At 42.7% G+C, this 11636-nt stretch overlaps 1 protein-coding gene across 9 annotated transcripts in view; it reads left to right on the top strand.

Moving 5' to 3' along the window:
* The window catches only part of LOC111248920 (complement factor H-like), a 55018-nt gene that overhangs the window by 25095 nt on the left and 18287 nt on the right, over positions 1–11636 (top strand). The gene's annotated exons all lie outside the window — the stretch shown is intronic.

The following is an 11636-nucleotide window of genomic DNA, read 5'->3' as shown; positions in this document are numbered from 1 at the left end:
AATTTTGGATACATGACACAACCAATTTGTGTCATCTATTGTTCTCCTACGATTAATTATTATTTAAGGACTTCTCAATTTTTTTTAACGCATATGTTCTACAAATAGATCCAGTTGGGACAACTGACTCTATAACGCATTAGCTACTATCGTTTTTAGGAGTCGCTTAAATATAGGTCATAAAATGAATATTTTTCAAGCGCTAACCTTACCTTCACAACGTGGGGCACTCCGTTCGAACCTCGTATGGGAAGATCAGAGCGGCCAGCAGGCGCTAGGCAAAGTAGGCATGCTATGAGCCATCTCGTGGTCTGAACCGGATCTGCTCCGAACAGCGGTATCTATATGCAATGCTACGATGGCCACTTTAATTTTCGACTAGGCCTAAATAGACCTGTAAGATAATAGCAGAAATGTCCGACTGTTTTTGTGTGCATGTACGTGCGTTACTATTGTACTTCAAAGACACGATTGTTATACAATACCACGCCAACGCACAACGTACAAAAACGTGTTGTCGTGATTTTTTAAGAAATGGCATTAATTTGCAGAGAAGTCCAGTTTACCCCTTAATTAAGCAGTTAGGGTAAACGTCTTTCTAAATGAACATTCTGAATGCGGACTACGATATAGAAGTATTCCTTAGAATCGGCCTATTTCACTTTAACTAACTAATGTGTACAACTCAATGTTACTAAGCCTTTCTCCAAAGATCGTTTGTACTCAGACAAACGCCTCTCATAAAACGCGCGTCTGCTTCCTCCACACCGACCTTCGCTGTGGTCTGTTTACTATTTGCTCTATCATTATGCGATTGTAACCCGATGTGCGGTAAGAAATAAGAGGCCACCCTGGGATGACCGTACCGCTGGGCCGATTTCGAGAGCGACGGAGGCCTCTCCGGGAGCAGTCCGCAGACATTCCCGTCCTGCTTCAGCATACTGCTGAAGGAAGAAGCCAGGAAGCTTCGCTTGTGAATATTTTCTCGTTTAGTTACCGGGTCGGAAGCTACGAGTGGGATAAGTTAAGCCGGTCAGCTGTCGTCGAAGGCTACCAAAATGCGTACGTGCGGATGCACGTCAGAAGTTAGGTGATTTGACTTCAACGAATATGATCTGTTGACAAAATTTAAGGACGGGGTTACGGGTGATTTGAGATAGGTGCTGAGTAATATCATCATAGTACAGATAATAACAGCTTCACCACTGACATTTTCAAGGCTCACGAGGCAATTTATAGACATTTGAATAGACGAATGTGTGATTTGGTTACTGTTCTATAAGCACAAACAATAAGCTTGGCCTATTGCATGTTCCATTGTTGACGCGCCCGGTAAAGAATGTACGCTACGTTGAACGTCTAGGCTACCGCAGCTGTTGCTTTTGTTGCGCTTTTAACTGCCTATAACAACTTGGTAACCTGGTCTTCGTAAATGAGGCTTGTTCATATGTGTATATATCTCTTAGCCTTTGATACCAAGAACTTGTAACAGACTTGGACACTTACAATTTCTGGAAAGAATAAAGGGACGTTATTGTCGCGCAACGTTGGCTATTCAGCTTCCCTGAGTGTCAATACTGATGAGATTTGTACTGATGCACAAGTTTATACGACTAAAGGGTCAGTAGGGATTCTGTTTTAAAATCCTCGTAAGGTTTCGTTTACTAAAAAAAAAAAAAAATGGGTTCTGTTGAAATCGGGCCGCGCTATCGATGTTAGATTTAACCGATATAAATTTTTAAAAGATTATATCAGTCATTGACCACACAGCTAAACAGCGACCCAAGGATGGCACTGTCGATCCTTATCCGATTCCTTACACCGCTTCGTAATTATAATTTTGAATTTCTTCCCTACTATTCGATAATTATCGCATTATTTTTTAAAATTACTGGCTCTATATTTTGATTTAATGCGGCGACTGTGTTAGGAAATAGCTCTATACCGTTTCTTATAGTACTTGCTATTACTGCAATAACCGCAGCTCTGTCATCCTAAAATAGAGGCTCGGCCTGCCTCAGCTACGAAGTGCAGAGAATAAACGGGAATTTTATAGAGATAGGAAGGCTTGTTGAATTTTGTGCCGATGTGGCCGCAGAGGCCGCCGCAGGCCACGATCACCGATGCCAAAATGGACGTTCTATATATGTCCTATTCAAGTGTCGGATCTTTGTATCTGGCATGTGTGTGTCTGGTGGGTGCATAAATGTTTGTCGGATCTTTCTTAACGGTCGCTGTTGGCCACAGATGCCAATGATAGTCACTCACTCGCTCAGAGAGTCGGCGTCGGATCACCACACCCACTCGCGCTGTCGACTTTCGACTTGTGGGTGCCTCTTTTTTCTAGAGCGAGAGCTGACTTGTTGCTGCCGTCGTCGCTGTTCTGCTTCATTGTGGACAAACCATATATACTTAGATGAATGAGCAGATTTGTCGCCTTTGAGCTAATGAGATGGGCATATGAAAGGGTCTAATTGGTACAGCTTGGCTATGGGAATGCGTCTTGAAAAGATCATAACAAAGCTGAATAGTGTCACTTTGCACTATGAGAATATCATCGCATAAATCTGCTTTAATCCCAGGTTTACGTCAGCCTGGATTTTACTGTTGCCTTTTGTACTTATACTGTTGTCTTAATTCGTCTCCTTTTTAGAAGGAAAGAGGGCGAACAGGTCTATTTAGGGCCTTATGTACATCGATAGCGCAACAGATCCTTTCTGCTCATATTATTGGCGGAAAACTGGACGAAGTCTACAACAAAAAAGCCGCTTGTGTCTCGCCTCCGAGTTTGCCTTATGCCTCGCCGGTACCACGGGTACGCCATTGCTGGTCCTGTTATTCGCCCGTCCTGAATAATGAACCGGAGAAACGATTCGTTCCAGCAGGAATAGGTTCGCGAACCGCGAATCAAGCCGCAAGCAGAGATGGCATCAATTTGATACGATGGCGAGAGATCTGAGACGAGATCCGAGCGATTTTTGCTACCGCTGATGCCCTGAGAGTCTTCTTCGCGGCTGACTGGCATTGCCAACTGCGTCTCCTTCTCCTTTTTCCTCGCTCGGCCTGCTTTATGCTGTATTCAAAGGTTCGCGTCTGCTTGCAGCAGTACGAGCGGCCAGTGAGCAGCAACCTAATCTCACAACATCAAGGCTGTGACTGTCTGTGTACGTGGGTTCGCACGTGTCTATCTGGGCGTTTCGATTCATTCTCGAATGTCTCTCACTTTCAGCTGAATCACGGAAATCAGTCTGCTAGAGAGTCGGATAGCTCTGGCATGATGCCTACAATCATGTCTCAAGGAGCCTCTACCTTGGCTGCGTTTCCGTCGCTACCGATTTCTGATACTACCTATTATTGGTATTAAGCCTGTTCTGGACGGCTTTTTTGCTTTGCAAATGTTGTCCTTTTTAAATATATGATCTGCATGTATTTACTACGAAGTCGCATTGCAAATTTCCACAAGTCCAGTGAACGACGTTGTATTTTTAGCTTGAGGTCGATCGCTACTCGATGCTGTTATCTAGCAACACTTAAACGACGAATGAACAGAGCTGCCGGTGGTGACGCTCTATGTACGCATAAACATACCGACTCATACGTAAGTAGATTTCGTGAGTTCGTGAATGAATAAATTTCAGAACCAGCTAGCCGTCGTTCGTCTATTCAGTGTAATGTGGCGCCTTTGTGCTCTTGGCAGTTTTGTCCTCTTCTCTACTTATTCATCCCTCCTTCGTTCGTGGGCTGAAGACGCGTTGCCGGCCCTGTTGTTACGCTCCTCAGTTACTATGGACATATCTTTTGCTGGCTTTCTTCTAAGGTGATTTGCACGAACGTGCATCGAATACATTCAATGGTACGCACTGAACGTCGTGTCTCCCGTTGGCTAAGGCGTTTTTTACTGGAACACATTGTTGTTGCCTTAAAATGCATATTCATATATCTTTACTAAATATACATCTCAAATAATGATATAGGAAATATATTAAAAAAAACACTAATAATAAAAACATGACATATCAAGATTCTGGCTGAAGAAAGCCAGCAGCCAAAAGGGATTACTGCTCCAACTGCCGCCAGCGACACATAAATACGATGTACCTTAGAAGGCCATCTTGTATACATATGAATACCCTTGTATGTTTTCCAGGACTGTTTTCGCTATTTGATAAATCTGTTGTACGGACGCCTGCGATGACGCGGTACGACAGAGACGTATGGTCTCTTGGAGAGTCTCTCAAATGATGAATTCTATTGTAACATTTGCATTATGGCTACTACAAGCCTTGATACGAACTCAGCGTTGGTCGAACACGATATAGTTAGAATAACAGGCACATCTTAAAGATGATGCGTTTACAAAATGTTGTATCTTCCCGTTGTTCGTAACAGATCTCGGCGAGCCAAATCTCACATATCTGACATGCCTTTCATGTTCCGAAAAAAAAACAAGTACGAAAAAATGTCTTCAAAGATACCGCTGCGTGCACCGTTCTATCGCATGTTAATTGTGCATTATTTGGTTAGAAATAGCTTAAAATAGTACGGTTTCGTGACGGTAGAGTCACACGACGACCAAAGAGTAAATATTTTTACAACAATAATAACAAGGCTTTTTTTTTTTAATTGCGTCTGTATGTGTGTGTATTTTATTAAAGTTAATCCCTCTACAAACTAAGCAGGTGTTTTTCTGAGCAGCAGGTAAATGTTTGTTAATTTACCTGGCTCGGCTACCAGAAGGCGACTGAATACCACGATAACGAGCTGTTTTTCGTTACTTTTTTTTTTGCTGTAGCTTTTCTGATATTGCTAAAGCACTTTGGGGAGAGACGAGTGAGAGCGGCAACGATCAAAAATCAAAAATGCCGCCAACTTTTATTTGTTTGCTTCATAGCCGCTTGTTACCCCCCTGTATCCGCTAATAACAACCAGCCGGTTGTGTGAAAGATAAGCTAAACCTTCACTCTGATATCAGAAGAATCAGTGTTTTCGAAAATTGCCGCCAGATCTTTGCTAGTAAATAGTAGTTTTTGAGTCATCTTGAAAATTTATCCTTACCAGCAATTTTCTACTAGATGCTTATCTGTTAGCTCACCGTGTATCGTAGCTACTGCTATGATTCGACTGGAAAAGTTGTGAGAATAAAAAAAAACAAGCCATTTGTTATATGTCACATTGAAAAAACGACGTCCATAAATTCGATGTATAAAAAATAATGAGCAAAAAACATTTTATGATAACCTGGCTAGCCGATGTCAACGGTGGCTTTACATAGTTGGTAGATAATGTGAACCTGCGTTTGTATTGCTAATCGCAATAATTCCACGAGCGCTACCACTGGGACATAAAATATTTGATGCGCATTAAGAACCCATTGGGTGGAACCCGCAGAATTTCGAAAGCGATGTACCACATAACAAAGCTCTGTCATTTATTTGTTACTATTCGTTTTGAACCATTTCTGTGCCTTACATCGGGCGCTGTACGACGAATCTGTCATGTGACTCAGAGACAGTGAACGTATCTGAAAAGCAGATAGGTAGCGTACAGCATGCTGAGATCTGTACCTCCATGTGGGGTTGGTATGGATATTCATTCTTTCTTACCGACCTTTACTACATACGTATCAATTCAAACGTTTCTTTATGGCACTAAAGCTGTTAGGAGCTACTCGGCTCAGTCCACTTTGGTCGAGTGAGATCGCTATGTATGGTATAATCATGTCCTTTGTGTATTTAGGTATGGAATATATACACATTACTATACAATCAGGGGCCAGATGGTGGCAATGGTTTGTATGGGCGAGCGGCATATAACGACTAGAGCAATACAATGCCCTATAAACAACTTCAGCAGTACTATAAAGTAAATAATAATGTAAACCACTTATAAAGCAAGTTGATTCGCGTGATCAGAAATTAAATTTCTCTCGCCTGGAACAAGATAGATCTAAATCTAATATATAGCGGTGTCGAAAGAAGCGTAAGAGTCTGGCTGTTCAATAGCTACCGTCGGAAATGATATCCAAAAATTTCACGATGAGACATTGTAGTGCAAAGGACTGCTAGCGAACCTGAAACACCGCGCAAACTGGACGCGGATTTCCTATTAGATTTTAAGCTGATCTATCTATGATAGGAGTAGAGAAGAACGGTCAGAGTCAAATCGAGGCGGTAAAAGCAGTAATATCGAATAGATTCTACCGGGTTGTTTTGCTGATATAAGTAAAGAAATATTCTGATATACTTCAGCTAGAATACAATGACTAAATGACCTTCGTCGATCTTCAAGCCAGACGCTCTCCGAATTTTTCTCATTGTAAATATTCATTTGCCGCCATCGCAGGAGCGGCCGTCGCCGCCATCTTTAGTTTCCTGTCTGAAACTGGTCCAGTCATCCGAAATTTGCTGGGCCGTAATGGTCTTAGCCTACCTATTCTTATGCTGCTGCTGCTGCTGCTGTTGTTAGCGGGACACTCTGTTGTTGCGTCGCCCTTGAGTTAAGCCAACTAAGTCTTTCTGGCATCAACGTTTTTATTCTACGGTCGCATACGTGTTCATGTATAGTTCTTAGATCCGGTAAGTGTCGCGTGCGCCCTGTTACCAGATAGTAATGTAAAAATAAGCTAAACGCATACGCACACGGACAGGAATGACTATCTCTAGGCAAATTGGTTTCAAGTACCCGATAAGCAATGGCCGTTGTTGCTTGGCTACAGGCGGTAAATGGTGGCGTCTCTCCTCATTGTGTCAATTATGTGACGACTTCGTTGGAATAGAAAGCCTTTCGAGCAGGAAGAATCTCAGAGTCACTTAAACGATGCAAAATGAATCGTAAGTTCGTGTACTGACCTGTTTTAGCTATTTGAGTCGATCTTTTGATATATCTCAATTCATTTTTCCGCTGTTGGTCATCCTTATTAGCTGTGTAAAATGCCATCCATTAGAATCGATGTTTACTCAGCGTAGGAATAGACTGTCCATCGCGTTCGTACACCTTCTAGATATTGTTTTCGTGCAGAATTTAGTGCGGGGTATGGATGAGTTCTGCTGAGCGAGCAGCTGTTCTCCACCGATCTATCCATCCAAGCAGTATGTAAAGTTGGAAGTAATGTTCAAAAATGAAAAAGTCGTTTGCTATTGCTTCGCTCGGCCTGAACAGGTGTCAGGCACATTACCTGATTGTGCAGAGGGAATAGAAAACGAAGTCGAGTTGAACATGTTACACGGGGGCAAAGTTATAGAGGGAAGGGAGATACTGCGAAAAAATTTGCCGCGTGCCGACGCCCCAAACAAAAAGTACGCCTTTGCGTTTCGAACGCTTCCCTAAGCACAAGCGTGTAAATCTTGTTTGCTTCCGCACAACGAACGATGAACAGTTCGTGCATGCCGCTCGTTGAATTATTAAAGTGAGGAAACGTTTGAAAACAATAAAAATTCTTTCCATCGTCGCTGTTGTTGCCGCCGGTGCCGCTTCAATTCTCTACTTAGAGCCATTTACCACACACACGTACGCATGCGTTTTAAAGCAAGAAAATACAGACGGGCTGATTTTCTAGACTGCGAGAAGCAGGCGTGTTCCCTCTGCATAATTCTGTAGTTGGGTCAATCTAATTGGACGAACTAACCAGTCGGTCGACGACGGTGGGGTAGAACCATGCTGACCCAATCTTGCTGTCATGATAAAATATAAGTCAATTAGAACGGAACGGTCTTGTCGAGTTCATCGCACGTTCCTGTAAAACACTTTTGCTTGCTGGGAAGATCACAGTGTTTGAGGGGACTGTTTGTTGCTGTTTTTTACTACTACTTAACTTGAACTTAATTCTGCCTATGCAAGAGCCAGCAAAGATAAGTTGTTCGACATTGTATATATGTCTTGACAGGTGCAAGTAATGGTGCGCTGTACACCGTAACAACAAATTTTCATCGGAAACACTTGTGGGCGTAGTAGTTTGCGTTGAGGAACGCTGCTTAAGCGCCATTCTTATCGTAAACATTTTCTATTGTGAAATTCACATGATTTGAGCGCGTCCCTATCCATATAGATCTATCATCTGGCGTTTACTTTTACCTATTACTTCGAACGGTGATTAATGGTAGTCAGTCTATCCCGCGACAACGCCGTCATCAGAAGTAAGTGCCATTGAGTTATCTATCAAATCACATAGATTTGTTTTATTACATACATATTATAATATAAGGGTCTGCTAAATTTTACCTGTCGTTCACTGCCAGCCGAACTGCTATAGTTATATTATATAATTATATGTGGTCGAGAATTGAAGGATCGTTGTTGTATGGGACGTTGATAAGCGGGAAAATAGCTCAGTATAAGTTTCTGCCATATTGTCGTCTTGATCGCTGTTGTGGCTGCCGTTGTTGTTGTTACTACGATCATATTGAGCGCGCTTAATTTAAACTTACTATTCTTTTCGATTGGTAGTAATGCTGAGATGGAGAAGGGTAATGGAACAAATGCCTTCTTGTGCTGCAAGGGCATCTTTAACCAATGACGTCTCTCGGTGCAATTAGACGCACAAAGGAAACAGAATAGACATTCGCTGCTCTCTAATATTGGCTTAATGCCGGGCATGATCATGGTGACTGCTATCTCTACTAATGGCGTAATTATGGCCATCATCATCGTATGTTTTTTCAATCAGAACCGGTTGTTGTTGCCAGATAGAACAAACGTGTGTAGTCGAAGTTTGGTAAGGAGACAAAAAAAACGTGATAGAACTTTTCTCCTGTGATAGTTATTTTTTTTGGAAGAAGTTAAAGTGACGAAGTTGCTTTGCCCAATCGGAGCGGTCCCTATTATACGACTGTATGTTGCTACGTTTTAGAAAAAAGTTGGCATTTGTTTTTGCTGTTGTTGTTGTTGTTGTTGTTGTTCTTGTTACCACTTCAGCATCACCAGAAGACAGACAGACAGGCAACAGCGGTTGCCTGCCTGTCGCTAGCCAGTACATTGGTCTATCCGTCGGTGTTCCAAGGAACGCGTGGCCGGGTGGGTACGGCTGTCGTCTGGGCCATCGCCGCCGTCTCCAGTAAAACTGGGTGCGCATTGCGTTCCGTTTTTACTCTTCGTAGCTGCGCCTTCGCACTTGTTCTTGCTACGGTCGCTGCGCGCTTTGAATCCCTTGCTTGCCGGTGAAGCCAGCAGCTTCTGTCTGGCACATAGGAGTGTAGCTATCGCTGCTCCGGGCCACGTAATACTTCCCCAGCGTCGTCGGCCCTATTCTCATCCAGAACCACCGAACGACACCTCTGCGTCTCTGCTATTTACCCGAAGAGGCGATGCGCCGTTGATTGGACAGCCGGCTTAACAGATTTACGGGAAACATAACCGGCCAAAGCCACTTAGATAAGCATATGTAAAGGCAAAGTCGATATATCTGTCTGTACATATAATACGAGGTAGATATAAAAGATCTCATTTTTGTTAGTATTTGTCTAAGGTGAACGGACTAGATACGAGTGCTATTCGCATTGTCGACGTTTGTAGCCAGAGTTCTAGATCGATCAATAAGGTTGAATGCGAACTTGACCGATCATCGTCTATCATACTGTACGCAACCGCACGAACCACTGTACGTGCATGCACGCTAGTAACTCACTCGATTCAAGCACGTCGCATTTCCTTTTCAAAAATTATTCTTTTCTCATATGAATAACATATGATTACTAATTTGTTGTCGGTAAAAGCTTGAAACTCGAAACAACTAAACTACAAAATCATCCTAGCAAAAAACCTGTTGATTTCGACGCCCATAAATAAGACATGCGTGAAGATCATTGATGAATGAGCTGTCAATGTACAATTTTTTAAACTGTATTTGGACGACTTCTAAACGATCACGTCCGTATCGTATTGATAATGATAATTATTAAATGAATTTTTCCTAACAATAAGATATATGAATATTAGATAGATATTTCCATAGCACACAGGAGATTCAAGTCAATCTGCTCAATCAAATAAGTTTATAGAGATAAGAGCAAAATAGACAAGTTAACGGGCGTCCTTAGCATTCTGGGGACTGCAACTTCTATCTCAGCGTCATCTATTAGAATTCAATACGCCGTCCTTTGAAACACTTCCTTTAGCCTTGCGTACAACTAGCATGCAATCAGCCTAGTGACTGATAACTAAAATAATCATTGCCAGTTTCTCACTAAGAGTAAGTGGCCAAAAAACACAGAGGTCTTGGGCCCTGTCACTAACAAAAAAAAAAAAAAAAGTCAATTCGTTCGATTTTTTGACATTGAGCTCAATATGAATCTAAGTGTTGATGCTTACGTGTCAAATACTACCCTGTATCTAAAAAGAGTCGTGTCCAGCTCACACACGACTACAGGGGGATTCGCTTTTTCTTAATTTTATTTGTTTGATCTGTCGACCTTTTGCTTATTCATTACACACATAGACACACACTCACACACACACACACACACACACACACACACATACACATATAATTCAGATGTAGTTTTTCTCGCAGGGCACCGTTGTGTTTTATACGCGCTCGTCTCTTCTGGTTTTTTTGAACGACGTTAGAAACACCACCAGTCCTGTCGTTGTCCAGCTGAGGTTCTGCCCCTGTTTGATTGTATGATTACTTCGTCCTGCCGGGACTTTAGCGCCAATGACCCAATCATAGGTCACTAGTAACACTGGTGCCATCTTCACCAGTATAGTACTTCATAACCGATAATAATAAACCTTTCATACTCTTTGCGAGGCATATGTGCAAGCTCCCGATACTTTTGTACCCCCTGTTGTTCCTTCGCGCGGCCCTGCCTCTCTTCTATTACTCGGAGTTCTGTCCATATCGTCACGCAGCTGTGGATAGCATTTGATTGAAGCGCTGCTTATCCGGCCTTTGCTACCGATCTGCGAAGTCAACGACAGGAGGATACGCTCGCCAGGCTTGAAGTGGTGGCAACATACTGGCGAAACCCGTCGATGAAACACATTAGAAATCGGTGTCGATGTCCTCGTTTTTATTCAGCGACAGGAGGAGAAGGCGAAGGAAAAATGAACTGAAGATTTCCCAGTCGACGAAGAAGCGGCAGTCCCGTACAGCTTCACCTTCCTCTTTTCGTCCTCCTCTTATTTAGCCGGATTCTCGTAGAGCGGAACACTGTCCTGCTGTTTCGCTTTCGGCCGAACAGAGCGAAACGATCACCGCCGACACAACGGGTCCCGCTGTTACAGAACTCACCATCGTGACCGTAGTGGTAGTCGGCAGAGGCTTATCCGCTGCTTAGTTGATCGCTTGTCCCTGGATAGCGAGGGCTGGCACCGCTAGACGAATTAGGTAGAGAGATGGTCGCTATAATTGCTGCAGGTGTTTTCATAGTACAAGTTGTTGTTGTTTGTGTAATGGAAAAACAAATGGCGGAAAGAAAAGATGCTATTATAGCGTTGAGGTCCTCACCGTCTATGTGCAAGGATGCAAGCTGTCATCCATCTTCTATGGCGAAGACAGCAAAGCCTTTGCTCGTCGGCCATTCGCTGCCTTTTGAGAACAAATGACAAAAAGAACTAGGAATTATAGAACAGGCGAATAAAAACGAAATAGAATTGAACAGAAGGCGAATAGAAAAAGAAGGACAAATAAATAAATATAT

The sequence above is a fragment of the Varroa destructor genome, unplaced genomic scaffold (genome assembly GCF_002443255.2).
Source record: "Varroa destructor unplaced genomic scaffold, Vdes_3.0 BEIS01000004.1, whole genome shotgun sequence".
Taxonomy (NCBI): domain Eukaryota; kingdom Metazoa; phylum Arthropoda; class Arachnida; order Mesostigmata; family Varroidae; genus Varroa; species Varroa destructor.
Note: the sequence above shows the minus strand (reverse complement) of the source record. Positions and strands in the feature narration are given on the sequence as shown.